This window comes from Eublepharis macularius, chromosome 10 (genome assembly GCF_028583425.1).
Source record: "Eublepharis macularius isolate TG4126 chromosome 10, MPM_Emac_v1.0, whole genome shotgun sequence".
NCBI lineage: Eukaryota > Metazoa > Chordata > Lepidosauria > Squamata > Eublepharidae > Eublepharis > Eublepharis macularius.
The window spans coordinates 18367450-18381252 of record NC_072799.1 but is presented as its reverse complement, the minus strand read 5'-3'; positions in this window follow the sequence as shown (position 1 = coordinate 18381252).

Here is a 13803-nt window from a genome sequence, read left to right as displayed (position 1 = left end):
GGGGAATAGCAAGCAACCTCCTTAACTTTCCAGCATTTGACCAAAATCATCTTTGCTGCTACAAACACTTTAATTAAAAATTGCCTGATTCTTTACTTCCAACAATTTTTCTTCTTAAGGATCATATTTATCTTTGCACAAAGATAGAAGGCCTGATTCTATTAAATCAAAGTGCTTTGAAACCCTGTGGATGAGAGTGGAAGAGTGCTGAATGCATGTCAGTTATAATTAATCCCTTGTTTAGACGTTTTGTTATTAACATTTTCTGTATTAACAATGCATTATAATCAGATTATAGTAAATGCCCATTTTTGTGAAAAGTATTAATTTTTCTTCCTTTGTTTGCCCATATGCAGTCTTACATGCATTAATATTAATTTGAACATCATAGCCATGTCCTATCACCTTGAAGGTTTGGGATCAGGAAAGGCATTCTCCCCAGTATCTTCCTCGCCTGAGATCTTCCAATTAACAATTATCATATTGAAAATAAGTTCTTCAACCTAACCTATGAGTTTGTGATATTTGTGCACAATCCCCAGTGGTACGGGATTACCCAGTGAGAAAGTAGAACTCACACCACGTGTGTGTGTGTGTGGGAGATCCTAGAAGTGCTGGATTACATCAAATCTAATAACTGGCTTAATTTGAAAAATCTGATTATCAGACTCAGACATTTGGGGGCACAGTGCATGAACAACTCTCCTTAAGCTGTGAGGTCTCTGCGGGCTTCAGATGTATATAGGCAGCCTCATTCTCTTACTGTTTACATTCTGCTGACTGATCAGCAGTTTGCAGCAATCGGAATTTGTTCTTGGCTGTTTTCACACGGCCACGTGCCCGGAAGATCGCACGAAACTCATGGCATAAAAGCGTCTTCCTAGCGCAATTTCCCGGCACAATCCCGTTTAACGGCCCTTTTTCTGACATCATCGGAGCTTGTGCAACCTCCCGGAGCGCGTGCGAAAACGGCCCTTATTACACATCACAAGGGTACTGGAGGAAAAGCTCAATGTCTGGAATGACATGTTTCACTCTCCCTTTGCCATTTGTTCCTTTGCAGAGTTCCACTGTTTTCCACAGTGGGTGTTCTCTCTACAATCCTTCCTTGCACAAGATTTCCGACCACATTTCTTCTGACTACTTCAAGAAGCAGTTACCTTTCTGATCTTTTCCTCTGAGGCTTTTTATGTAAATAATAATAATAATAACCAAGTGCCATCAAGTCACATCCGACTCATGGCCACCCTTCATGGAGTTTTTAAGGCAGGAGAGGAGCGCAGGGGGTTTGCCATTGCCTTCCTCTGCAGAACAGCCCCAGTCTTCCCTGCTGGTCTTTATGTAAACCTGCCTCCAAATCTAACAGTGAATTCCTATGCAGAGTTACTCAAGATTAAGCCTATTGAAATCACTGAAGTCATTGAAAGCTATGGGCTTCGGCAGAAATAATTCTGCATAGAGGTGCACTGAAGGACACTTCTGTTCTTATCTTGATGAGTTCTTTCTTCTTTTTCTTAAGCAGAAGGTTTTAAAATTAACTTATAAGAAAGAAACACTTTAAAATTTCACCCAGAGATTTAGGGCACCAGTTCCAAAGTGCATAGCATGAATTAATTGAGCCTTAATAATAGTTGTATACAACCAAACAAATTAATAAAAGAGAAAAGATAAGGATTTCCACTACTTTTTTTTTTGTTGCAACATGATGAACTTTCAGTGGATGAACCCTGTTCAAATGCTGTAAAATCATCCACATCAACCATCCCTGTAGGAAGCAGTGTGTAAGGATGCATTCAGATGTTATAATAAAACTGTGGTTTGTGCAACAAATTCTGGCTAGTTTGTCTAACATAAGGAACAAATGCCAGTTTGTGCATAAACTTCGGGCTGTGTACCATTTGCCTTCCTCTTGTTTTCAGGTAGAGAGAACATTCTCCTGCACTGTATTTTTATTGCAGGGAAGCTGCAAAGGGTGGCACAACAGACCGTAGTTTGTGAATTCAGACATCACAGCAAACCATGATTAATGCAAATAATGATCAATAAATCAGCTACAAACCCTATGTTGAAATCCTGGTTTGGTGCCAACCAACAAACCCTGGTTGGTTGGATACTCTACATTCAGAAATCACAGTTAATTGAGAGTTGATCAAGCAATAGTTTATAAACTATGGTTTATCGTGACATCAGAATACAGCTTAACTGAGCATAGCAACCGATGCTGGTTCCTGGTGATGAGCACTGCAGGTTTTTTAAAAAAATGACCCCGTACTAATATGAACTGTAGCCAACACACAATGGGGGATTTTGCAGAGTCTGAGGTCAGCTCATCATTTGATAAAGCAGTCCTCTGCCTGAAGACAAGGAAGAGTAGGAGTCTGGGACCTTTTTCTTAACATACCTAAACCCAAGATTCAGGCTAGTATGCAACATTTTCATAGACAATGTTGCCCAAGTATATATTACTATTTAGTAATTGGGCTGAGATGAGGTGACATTTCAAGTAATCTACTACCAGCCACGCATTGTGATCTGGGTGCTTCACAATCCTGTTTGGCAGGCAACAAAACTGGGTATTTACTAAATCCTGGTGGGCTACCTAACACGGCTTGTGAGCTGCATTCAGGAGGACATGCAATCCTGGATTTACCCATATTAACATGGAAAGCATGGCAGAATGCTTTAAAAATTCTGGGAATAGTAATTGGAAGTAGGGTCGTTGCAGCTAGATCTGCTGCATCCTGTATAATAAATGTAAAATAGATTGCTGCCATGTTTCGTTGCCGCTATATTAAAAAGAGAAACCAATGACCTAGGCAAACTTTGTTTGCCGAGGCAGGGTTTAAAGTGCTTTTGTTGTCCTATTGAGTTGTGGCTGCCACGGCAGCATGAAAAGGATATTGCTATGCTGTAAAGGAGGGGTGGTAGAATGGCATGGTATAGTAGACTGATTTTGTCAGATCTTTGAAGCTAAGGGGGGTCATTACTTGGATGGGAGACCACCAAGGAAGACTCTGTAGAGGAAGGCAACGGCAAACCACCTCTGAGCATCTCTTGCCTTGTTGGGGTCTCCATAAGTCAACTGCAACTTGATGGCTCATGCACCCACACACACAAACATGCTGTAAAGATGGATGCAGACCAAAGCCATTAGTGGAAGCCAAATGGACCTGTGCTGTTGTTGGTGCATTGACTTCTAGCACTTTCGAATCAGTTTGGACTCGGTTAAAATGAACCTGAGATTCACACTCAGATCTTTGCATCTAGAAAACTGAAATCTAGCAAACATGGAGACAAAGGCAGGGGGGGAGGAGGTGCTCTAAGAATCACTGGAAACACTGTTTTCTAGATCCAGAGGAGTTAGCCGTGTTTGTCTATAGTAGCAAAACAGAAAAGAGTCCAGTAGCACCTTTAAGACTAGCCAACTTTACTGTAGCATAAGCTTTCGAGAATCACAGTTCTCTTCGTCAGATGCAGAAATTCTAGGAAGTTCTGGCAATACCGAGAGCTACCCTTTGCACTTCTGGTGACCCCCCCCCTTGTCCCCATCCAACCCTCCTGTCAGCTGCTGGGCTTGGCATGGCAGCTCTAACCACAAGGGTTTAAATGTGGTTACTAAAAGCTGGTTTTAACCAAAAGGGAGCTTTCCCCTAGTGTCTTAGATGGTAAAGCAGTATGACTGATGAGCTTGGAACATTTCCAGCTGCTCACAGCTGGAGTGAGATATGGGAACAATGGGAAACATAAAGGGGAGGCGCGAGTCTGTGATAGAGTCATTGACAGACCTAAACAGCCCACAAGCAGCCCATCGAGGGCCAGGGGTTACAACTTTTATCTTTTCTTGGCACCATTGTTTAATTTATTTAGGATCTTTCTACGCCACCTTTCTGTTGTCGCAGATATTCAAGATGGTTGAATCTTTGAAAGAGTGACACGACTGAAGCAATCTCATAGCTAATTTTTGCCCAGTTTTTTCACACTATAGAGATGTACCTGATCTACCAGAAAGCAGATCAATTCCTGTAAGCCTGAATTACCTGAATCTGACCAGCTAGGTAATGGTTTTCTATTTGCGTCTTTACTTTTATCGCTAGAGGCAGACGCACACAAACACACACACTCTCAAATTGGTTTGCAGTGACTACTGGAGGAAAATGAACCCTCATTTTCCAAATGATTGCTGTTGAATTCAATTACTGGTGAGGGTTGCATGGGCTTTTAAAAGGACTGAATATTAAACTGAATGTGTTTAACAATAGATTTCTGATTAAAGTATGTTTCTTGAAGTGGAAGGTCTTTTTGAATAACACATTTGAAAACGCCACCTGACACAAAGTAAAGAGGTTATTTCTTATTTTAAAATCTTGGCTAAGTAGACTAGATATGATGAAGTTTTCGATTTTATGTAGCATTTAAATAATGTAGTCAGTTTTTAATCTGGACATTTGTACCCTTTTAACTTATAAACTAGGGGGGAAATTATATTATATAACCTTTGAAACATCAATGTGAACCCACTAGCCACGTGTGTCATGGTGGGTCTGACTGCCCAATGGAGGCCCAGCCCAGCCCTAAATATTCAGAGGGAGGACCTGAGTGAAGCCCTCCCCTTTCAGGTCGGGCTTCGCCAGCCTCCCTCTGATAGGTTCCCTCCAGGTCAGCCAGCCGCCCCGATTGGCCGGCAGGGCTGCTGGACTATAATGCCCAGCATGCTTCGGGGCTGGGCATCTGATGCTGGGCCGGCTGAAATGCCGACCTGCCTTTCCTCCCTGCCCCGAGCGGCTCCAGCAAACACCAGCATGGGTAAGTCCCTGCCGTATGCTTATGGGGCCCCCTGGTGGGCTAGTGGCTCCACTCACCATGGTGGCTCACAAAATGCAACAAAAAAGCTCATATCCAGCCATGCTGGTCTAAAAGAAAAACTGAAAATGATAAATCCCTGATTAACTTGTGGGTGTGGGAAGGGGGAGAATAGCCATCATCATTCTTGCTACAAAACTACTCAATTTCATACTGAACTCAAATCATTTCTGTACTTGATTGCAAAAGCCAGTTCTAAATGACAATAAAGAATTTAGGTATGTGGTTTTGTCTCTAACCATTGTTATCCCACCCTTCCTTAGGATTACCAGTCCCCCAGTGGGAGCAGGCGATCCTCTGCTGCCTTGCTCCCCCCCTGCCTGACCATTCACCACGGGGAATGGGCTCAGGAGCTCCTGAGCGTGCAGATGCATGCGCCGGGATCTCTTCCTTGTTGCTCTGGGAATGAAGCCCCCCTGTCCTGTGGGTTAGGCTCTAGAGGGCCTGGCAAACCTGTCCTTCCTCCAAGAAGCTCAGGATGTAGTACATGGTTCTCCCTCCCCCACATATACTCCCCCACACACACAACCTGTGGGTTATGCTGAGAGAGACAGAGATAGTGGCTAGCCCAACTTCATGGCAGAATGCAGATATGAATCTCTGAGCTAAGCTACAAGTGCCTGGCAAGTGAACAGACTCATGTGTATTCCTCCCTGTTCCCTTGCCATTCACTTGCGCTCCACTTGATCAAGTAGAGAGCAAGTGAATGGCAAGTGAACAGGGAGGAATACATGTGAGTCTGTTCACTTGCCAGTAGGGATGTGCGTTTCGGCATTCAGAATGCCGAAAGAATGCCGAAACAAAAGTGTTTCGGCATTCTTCAGGAATCCCGAAACGTTTCGGGGAATGCCGAAACGTTTCGGGATTGCCGAAAGAAAAACCCGAAACGTTTCGGGATTCTTTCGGCATTCTTTCGGCATTAGAGAATCGCCATTTTGTTTTTGCTAGCCGTTTGCCTTAGCAAGCGGCTAGCAAAATCCTGCTGGAAGCAAAGGCTTCCTGCAGGCTCTTAGAAGAGGGGAGGGGGGGAGAAGGAGTGAATCACTCACTCCTTCTGTCACCCCCCACCCCTCTTGCAAAGGAGGATAGGGAATCCTGCTTTGCCTTGCAAATGCAAGGTGCATTGCTAGCATTGCACTTTGCATTTGCAAAGCAGCAGAGATTCCCGCCAAAACTAACAGGTAGGGGAGGGGGAGCAGGAGGAGGGTGGCTCTTGGAGTGTGGGTGGGGAAAGGCAGGGGAGTGGGGACTTTAGGAGTCACCAATCCCACTGCTGCATTCTCATGCCAGCCAATAGATTTAAATCTTTGGCTGAGGCTGCAGCAGGGGATTTAAATTTGGAGCAAGACTGTCTGGAACACTTCTGTTGCTGCTGCTGCTGAGCTGTGACCGAGAGAGGAGAAGAAGAGAGACTGCACCTGGAGCCTGGAGGACATCTGCCTGGAGGATCAACTGTGCTGGACATCCTGAGAGGACACCTGGTAGGCCTTTTTTAAATTTTTGTAAATTTTTTTGATGCTGGACAATGTGCTGCTGTGGCCTGCCTCTGCAAAAAGGTGTTGCAGTTTATTCTTGGCATGGCCTGGGGGACAGGTTGGGCAGACAATGTTTGATGGTGGGGTGGGGGTTTCAGCATTGGTTGTTGTGCTTGCCTTCTTTAAGCTTGATCCACTGTTTTAAGATTAAAACAAGAGTGTGCCAGCTTTGGGCCTACACAGGCCAGAAGCCTTTCTTCTGGCTGGCTCTCACAGTTGTGCTTCACAATCTGGAATGGTGTGGCTTGCTTTTCTGTGTCTGGTCCCCTGCTTGCAAGGATTCCCAACAGGCTCCGTCCTGATCAACTGTGCCAGCCTGTGGGCCACACACAGGTATGGCCTGGGGGACAGGTTGGGCAGACAATGTTTGATGGTGGGGGGGGGGGGGTTCAGCATTGGTTGTTGTGCTTGCCTTCTTTAAGCTTGATCCACTGTTTTAAGATTAAAACAAGAGTGTGCCAGCTTTGGGCCTACACAGGCCAGAAGCCTTTCTTCTGGCTGGCTCTCACAGTTGTGCTCCACAATCTGGAATGGTGTGGCTTGCTTTTCTGTGTCTGGTCCCCTGCTTGCAAGGATTCCCAACAGGCTCCGTCCTGATCAACTGTGCCAGCCTGTGGGCCACACACAGGTATGGCCTGGGGGACAGGTTGGGCAGACAATCTTTGATGGTGGGGGGGGGGGTTCAGCATTGGTTGTTGTGCTTGCCTTCTTTAAGCTTGATCCACTGTTTTAAGATTAAAACCAGAGTGTGCCAGCTTTGGGCCTACACAGGCCAGAAGCCTTTCTTCTGGCTGGCTCTCACAGTTGTGCTTCACAATCTGGAATGGTGTGGCTTGCTGTTCTGTGTCTGGTCCCCTGCTAGCAAGGATTCCCAACAGGCTCCGTCCTGATCAACTGTGCCAGCCTGTGGGCCACACACAGGTATGCTGCTTTGGCCAAGGTAACCCTTTTTGGTTGCTGGCCTGGCACTCACAGTTGTGCTCCACAATCTGGAATGGTGTGGCTTGCGTTTCTGTGTCTGGTCCCCTGCTTGCAAGGATTCCCAACAGGCTCCTTCCTGATCAACTGTGCCAGCCTTCGGCCCACACACAGGCCTGCTGCTCCGGCTTTGGTAACCCTTCCCGTTTGCTGGCCTGGCACTCACTGTTTTGCTTCACATTCAGGTTGTTTATCGTTGGTGGACCTCTTCTGGACTGGACTGCACTTGGTGGACATCGGCCTGCAGATCTCTGCGTGGAGGATCAACATTGCTGGACATCTGCACTGGTGGACTGGTAGGGTTGTTGTTAAATTTGGTTTTTGAGCTTATGTCTGCTGCTGTGCCTACCTGCGAGCATATGCTTTGGCTCTGTCTTTATGGCTTGGGCTGGGGGGGGGGCATTTTCTGGTTGGGCAAGAGGATATTGTTTGGGGGTTAGGGGGGCCAGCATTGATCGCAGTGCCTGCTTTCTTTCATGTTTCATTTTTCAAGTTTGAGTGTGGGGTGGGATTGAACTACTGTTTCACAGGACTAAAAAATGAGTGTGCCAGCTTTTGGCCTGCACAGGCCAGAAGCTCTGCTGGGTGGATGTGTTTTGTTTTGCTGCTGGTTGGCCCTAGCCTTTAAGGGGGGGGGGGCTGACTTGGCTTGTGCAACGGGGCCTTGAATTTTGGGGGTTGCGTGTGCGGCGTGTGGTGTTGACTCTGCTAACATTTCCAATTTTCTTGACAGCATCGTGGAGGAGAGGAGAACCAGCTGCAAGACCGCCTGAACATCGCTGGACTGCAGGACTGGTGTTACTGTGAGCGAGTCCGGGTTCACATTTGGGTGGCCTTGGGGGTGGGTTCTTGCTAGCTTGGGAGGGGGGAGGCTCATCTTCAAAACACCACATCCACACCCCACACCGACATACCACAGATACATCGGTCCCGCTAAATAGTGTCTCTTAGGTAGGTAGGCCAGTTGGTAGGTGATCAGTGGATAATTGCCCTCAACATAATTATTAGGGAAACCGAGCCTAGTTTTTTTTAAAAAACTAAATAGGGACTCAGCAGGGAAAGCATTAGTGAGTGAGTGTTAGGTTTGAATTCTATATATATACATATATATATAAAAATTTGTAATAGCTGTCAATAGGCTTCCCATTAGTGCCCCCATAACTAGGGTTCCACTGCCCATCTCTGGCACCCGTGGTGGTGCCAGGCCGGCCCGGGCATACTAGTGTGTGAGTGTTTAAGGCTTTGTCACCTGTTATTGGGGTTTAGGGCCAGCTCAATTCCAGAGGAATTCAGCTGATTGGCAGGTTCAGGTTCCCTGACATAAATAGGGTTGCTTAAAAAGGCACTTGATTGTTCATCTCCAAGTCACAGAGCCACTAGAAGCACAGATTTAGAGCAGGTTAGTTAGGTCTTGAAAACAAAGTTGACCTTTGTTTTCTAAATCTTTTCTGATTAGTTAGGGTTGAATTTGGGAGGGGAAAGTATGTCGGAGAGGAAAGCAGAGAGGGGCCCCGGGGGAAAGGCTAGGGAGAAATCTAGAGGGGAGGAGGGGAGGGGGAGGGGGACTGCTGCGGCAGCCCCTCCATCTGAGCGGAGGAGGCCCTCCCCTGCGCTGCTGCCGTTCACCAGCCTGGCTTCTGGTGACAGGAAGAGGGTTCGCAAGACTCTCTTTCCTGAGGCAGCTGCTGGAGGGCCACCCCCAACCCGGGTGCGTGAGGCAGGGGCTGGCACTGGGCGGGGGCCTGCTGCTGAGGCTCCTCCTCCTCCAGTGGTTGCGAGCCAGCTGCTGGAGGAGGGGCAGCATGTGGTGTCTCCTGGGATGGGCGCGGAGCACATGACTTTCCCTGCGCTCCCGCTCACCCCAGGAACCCGGAGGATGTTGGAGGAACTGCCCGTGAGACCCCCCCTGGGGCGGTCCACCCCAGTTTCCTCTGAGGCCAGCAGCAGGCCTCTCGCGGCTGTGCAGGAGGAGAGGACGCGGGAGGAAGAGGCAGAGACTGTGGTGGAAGAGCCCACATCTCTGCCCCTTCAGCCTCGTCCATCCCCACCTGCCCGGCCGAGAGTGGGACACGGTGTGTCCGGCCAGAGCACCTCACAGGAGGTGCCGCAGGGTGGTCCCGAAAGCGCTTCTCCTGGGAAGCGTGGGATGCCCTTTTCCTCCGAAATCTGGAAGCACTTCCAGGCAGCGGAGGATCCCCGAGCAGCCCTGTGCCTGCATTGTAGGCAGCGCGTCAGCCGTGGCAAAGATGTGTGGCATCTCTCCACGTCTGGGATGAGGTACCATATGAAGAGGCACCACCAGGTGGTGCTTCTTCGGGAGGAGGGTTCGAGTGGCGCCGCACGGCCGCCAGCTAGCCAGAAGGAGGCAGGCTCCTCTGGTGCTCTCCCCCCAAGGGTACCTGCAGGAAAGGGACGCCAAGCCTCTCTCCCGGAGATGCTTGGTATGCAGGGCGCTAGTGTGCCCAGAGAGGGGATCCGGAGGGCGAGCAGGCGCATCACGCGCCACATCGTCAACATGATAGCAGTGGATGGGCAACCGTATTCCGTAGTTGAAGACTTCGGCTTCTCAGGGCTGCTCCAAGATTGCTTTCCCTGGTACGCCGTCCCTGCTCGCACGTCGTTGAGCAGATCGGTGGTGCCCTCGTTTTACAGGGCTGCCAGGGATCATGTGAAGGCACAGCTGTCCCGGGTTGCCGGGAGAACTGTGCACTTCACATCGGACATCTGGACCTGCCCAAGTGTGCAGCAAGCGTACCTCTCGCTTACTGCTCACTGGTGGGAACCCGAGTCGGTTCTGGGTGGGGGCCGGGGGGAGGTGCCTAGCACAGCTAGACAGGGAAGGATGCGAGACCGCCAGGCCGGCTACTGCAAGGCCTTGCTTCACGCCGAGGTGCTCGACGTGTCCCACACGGCGGAGAACATCGCTGCCACCTTAAGGAGACAGTTGGACGAGTGGATAGGCCAGGGACCCGCCACCGTGGGATGCATGGTGACGGACGGTGGCAAGAACATGAGGGCAGCGGCGCATCTAGTGAGCCGAGAGAGCGTCTACTGTGCCGCTCACAAGCTTCACCTAGTGGTGAGAGATGCGCTGGGGTTGGGCTCCTCGAAGGAACCCGTGGATACCCGGACCCGTGAACTCCAGTTACTTGTCCAGAAATGTCGGAGGCTCACGGGTCACTTCTCGCGCAGCGTGAAGGCCACGCACGAACTGCGCCAGACACAGGTCAGGACAGGTGTGCCAGAGCACGCTCTGATCACTGACGTCAGCACTCGCTGGAACTCCACCTGCGCCATGCTTGAGCGCTTGGTGGAGCAGCAGGCCGCACTCCACGCGTGGCTCTCCGAGAACCGCGGTGCGAGTCAGGTGGGTGAGTTCAGCCGGGAGGATTGGCTCACCATCACCCAGACAGTGGAGGTCCTGAAGCCCTTCAAGGACTTCACTGTGGCGGTCTCGTCAGACACGGCGACCCTCGGTCTGGTCATTCCCCTGGTGCACACGCTCCAGAGGAATCTGGCCACCCTTGCAGACCGGGTCGCGCCCCGTGCTGACCTTGTTCCAGCGGTGCACGCATTAGTGAGAAGGCTGCAGCAGGGCATAGCTGCCAGGCTAACTCCTCTCACTAAGGAAGAGTCATACATGTTGGCGACCATGTGTGACCCGCGCATAAAGGGCACTTTTGCCGAGCGGGACGGGAACCTCACCCAAGCCAGAGACGGCCTCTGCTCTTGGGTGAGGCGCAGGCAGGCCAAGAGGGGACGCCTGTCGACAGGGGGGACGCAAGAGGGGCCCTGCCGTGCGGGTCCCTCTGACACCCCCTCTGCGCAGGCCCCCCCCGAGGCCACCACCGGAGTGCCGATGGAGATGGAGATGCTCCGGTGGGCCCTCGTCCCCTCTGGGGTCGTGAGGACCGTGAGAGAGGATCCGGCGGAGGCGATGGTCAGGGACTACCTCGCGGAGCCCTGCGAGTCGCTCTCCACCGATCCGCTCAGCTACTGGGCCAGGAAGGAGTCGGTCTGGCCGGACCTCTCCCTCGAGGCGCAGCGGCTGCTCTCATGCCCTCCGACGAGCGTGGAGAGCGAGCGCGTCTTTTCACATGCGGGCGACATTGTCGGCCCACATCGCACTCGCCTTCTCCCATGGAGAGTCGAGCAGTTGACCTTCCTGAAGGTCAACTCTCGCCTCTTCGATTTCTCAGGACTGGACTTCCAGAGTGACTGAGGTGAGCCCAACTTGTGGCCTGCATCCTCTATGAGTCCAATCCTTTGGAATCGCGCTCTCCCCTGTATAAAACCCTGTATATACAGTTAAAACCGGCCAGTAGAGGGAGGGTGGTTAGGAACCAGTGGCAAAGGGAAAACACCCAGCAATTTGAAAGCCCCCCCCCCAGGGTATTCAAAACATCTCCCATCACTGAGACATACCCTGTGGGACCAAATTTATTATGAAAAATAATGCCCCAGAAACATGGATTGCTACTGGAGGGAGAAACAGGTTAGATAGGGATTGCTTAGGTGTTTTTATCAGATGAAATCCTTGTAAAAAAAATTGTAGAAGAATTGTTGTACTGTTTTTTGAAAGTTGATGTTCTGTTCATGTAAAAAAAAGGAAAAAAAACCAAAAAAAAATGTTGTGATTATGTTTTTTAAAAGTTGATTGAATGTTCATGTAAAAAAAAACCCCCAAAAATGTTGTGATTAAGTTTTTTAAAAGTTGATTGAATGTTCATGTTTAAAAAAAGGAAAAAAAACCCAAAAAAATGTTGTGATTATGTTTTTTAAAAGTTGATTGAATGTTCATGTTTAAAAAAAAAAAACCCAAAAAAAATGTTGTGATTATGTTTTTTAAAAGTTGATTGAATGTTCATGTTTAAAAAAAAAAAATTGATGTTAATGTTGGGTTTGCATGGTTGGGGGATGCGGGAAGAGTGGTGGATGGGCACCGGCCAATGATGATCTCTCACAGATGTTCCCAGGTAAATTCTGAGGCTGGTGTGGGGGTGGGGGGAGACCTCTGCAGAACTGCTCCAGAAATACCATTGTCCAGTGCCTTGGAAGTGCCCAGTTCAGCTTTGTGTGTCTGAACTGAAAGCACAGCCACAGGAAATGACATAGGTTCTGCTGGACCCTGTTGCAGTGGTTCCCCCCCCATTTAGTCATGTTATGGAGGGAGAGTTGTATTAGGCTGGTAGTTATGATCATCTTCTGTTTCCATGCCCTGTTGTGCCCGCTCACTATGTAACCTGTTGTAATGTTCAAAACTTTACTGTTTGTCCATTTCAAAAGAAAAATTGTGTTTAAGATTCTCTGATGTGTAGTTAATTGTGTTGTGTTGTGCTATGAGGGACAATAAGTGTAATATGTTGTGATTTGTTGACCACTTGTAATTTGAAAATGAGAAAATAAAGGTTTTTTAAACTTAATGATTGTGTGTCTGTGTTCCCTTCTTTGATGGGAGGTTGGTTCCCAGCATAGGGAACAATGGGGCAGGCTGGCCAGCCTGTTCCTGGGGTACTCGGTGTGGGGCAGCTGAGAGTGGTTTTGGTTCTGAGAGGGGCTGAGTGGAGGATTTGGGTCTGTGTGTGGCAGCTGGGGTGGGGGAACTGGGTTTGTGTGGGGCTGTAAGGTGTGGACTATGGGGGATGAGAGCACTGGTCGTCCCTTGTGCCCAAGTAGGCCCCTGCTACTGTCCTGGTGTGGGCTTCCATGCCTCTATCAGTTGCTGGCCCTCCTTTGCCATCTTTTTCTGAAATTTTCCTAGGGCTGCCAAACTCCTGGTTGGGCTTGAGTTCAGGTTAGAGAGAGTAGTTCCCTACAGAGAAACTGGCTGCTTCCAAGGGCAATCTCTTTAGAGGGCAAATGCGGACCATGGATTCTGGGGGAGATCCCTACTCAGATTTTCCTTTCCACAAGTCCCACCCCCAAATTGCCAGTAACTTCCAAGGCCAGAGTTTGCCACCCCAGAGAGATCCCGTTCCCACCCTCTTAGCCTTGGCATGAAAGTTGTAGCCCCCATGGAACACTTCCAGGTTTCTGATTCCAAGCCCAATTACACCACTGTAAGACAATCCAGACCTCCATCAAAAATGGATTTTAAGTAGCAGTGGGATTGGGCTGCATTTCAGTCATTCACATATCTGGTTGTGTTCCCAAACATTTAGCTTATGTTTTTTTAAATCAGCGTATGGCACTTAAAGACACTTTTAAATGGTTCTAAAAACATATTTTTATTATGAAGTATTTAATGTGGCATTGATCAAGGGCAGGCCTTTTGGCCAAATGAGCAGTATCAGTACAGTAAAATTTAGACAAAGCTCATAGGAGGAAAAAGCATTCACACTGTGAAGTGGGAAGAAAGTTTCAATTTACATGTACCATGGACTCCGAAAAAGACATGTAAGTGGCATCCAGACCAAATCAGGCCTGCTTT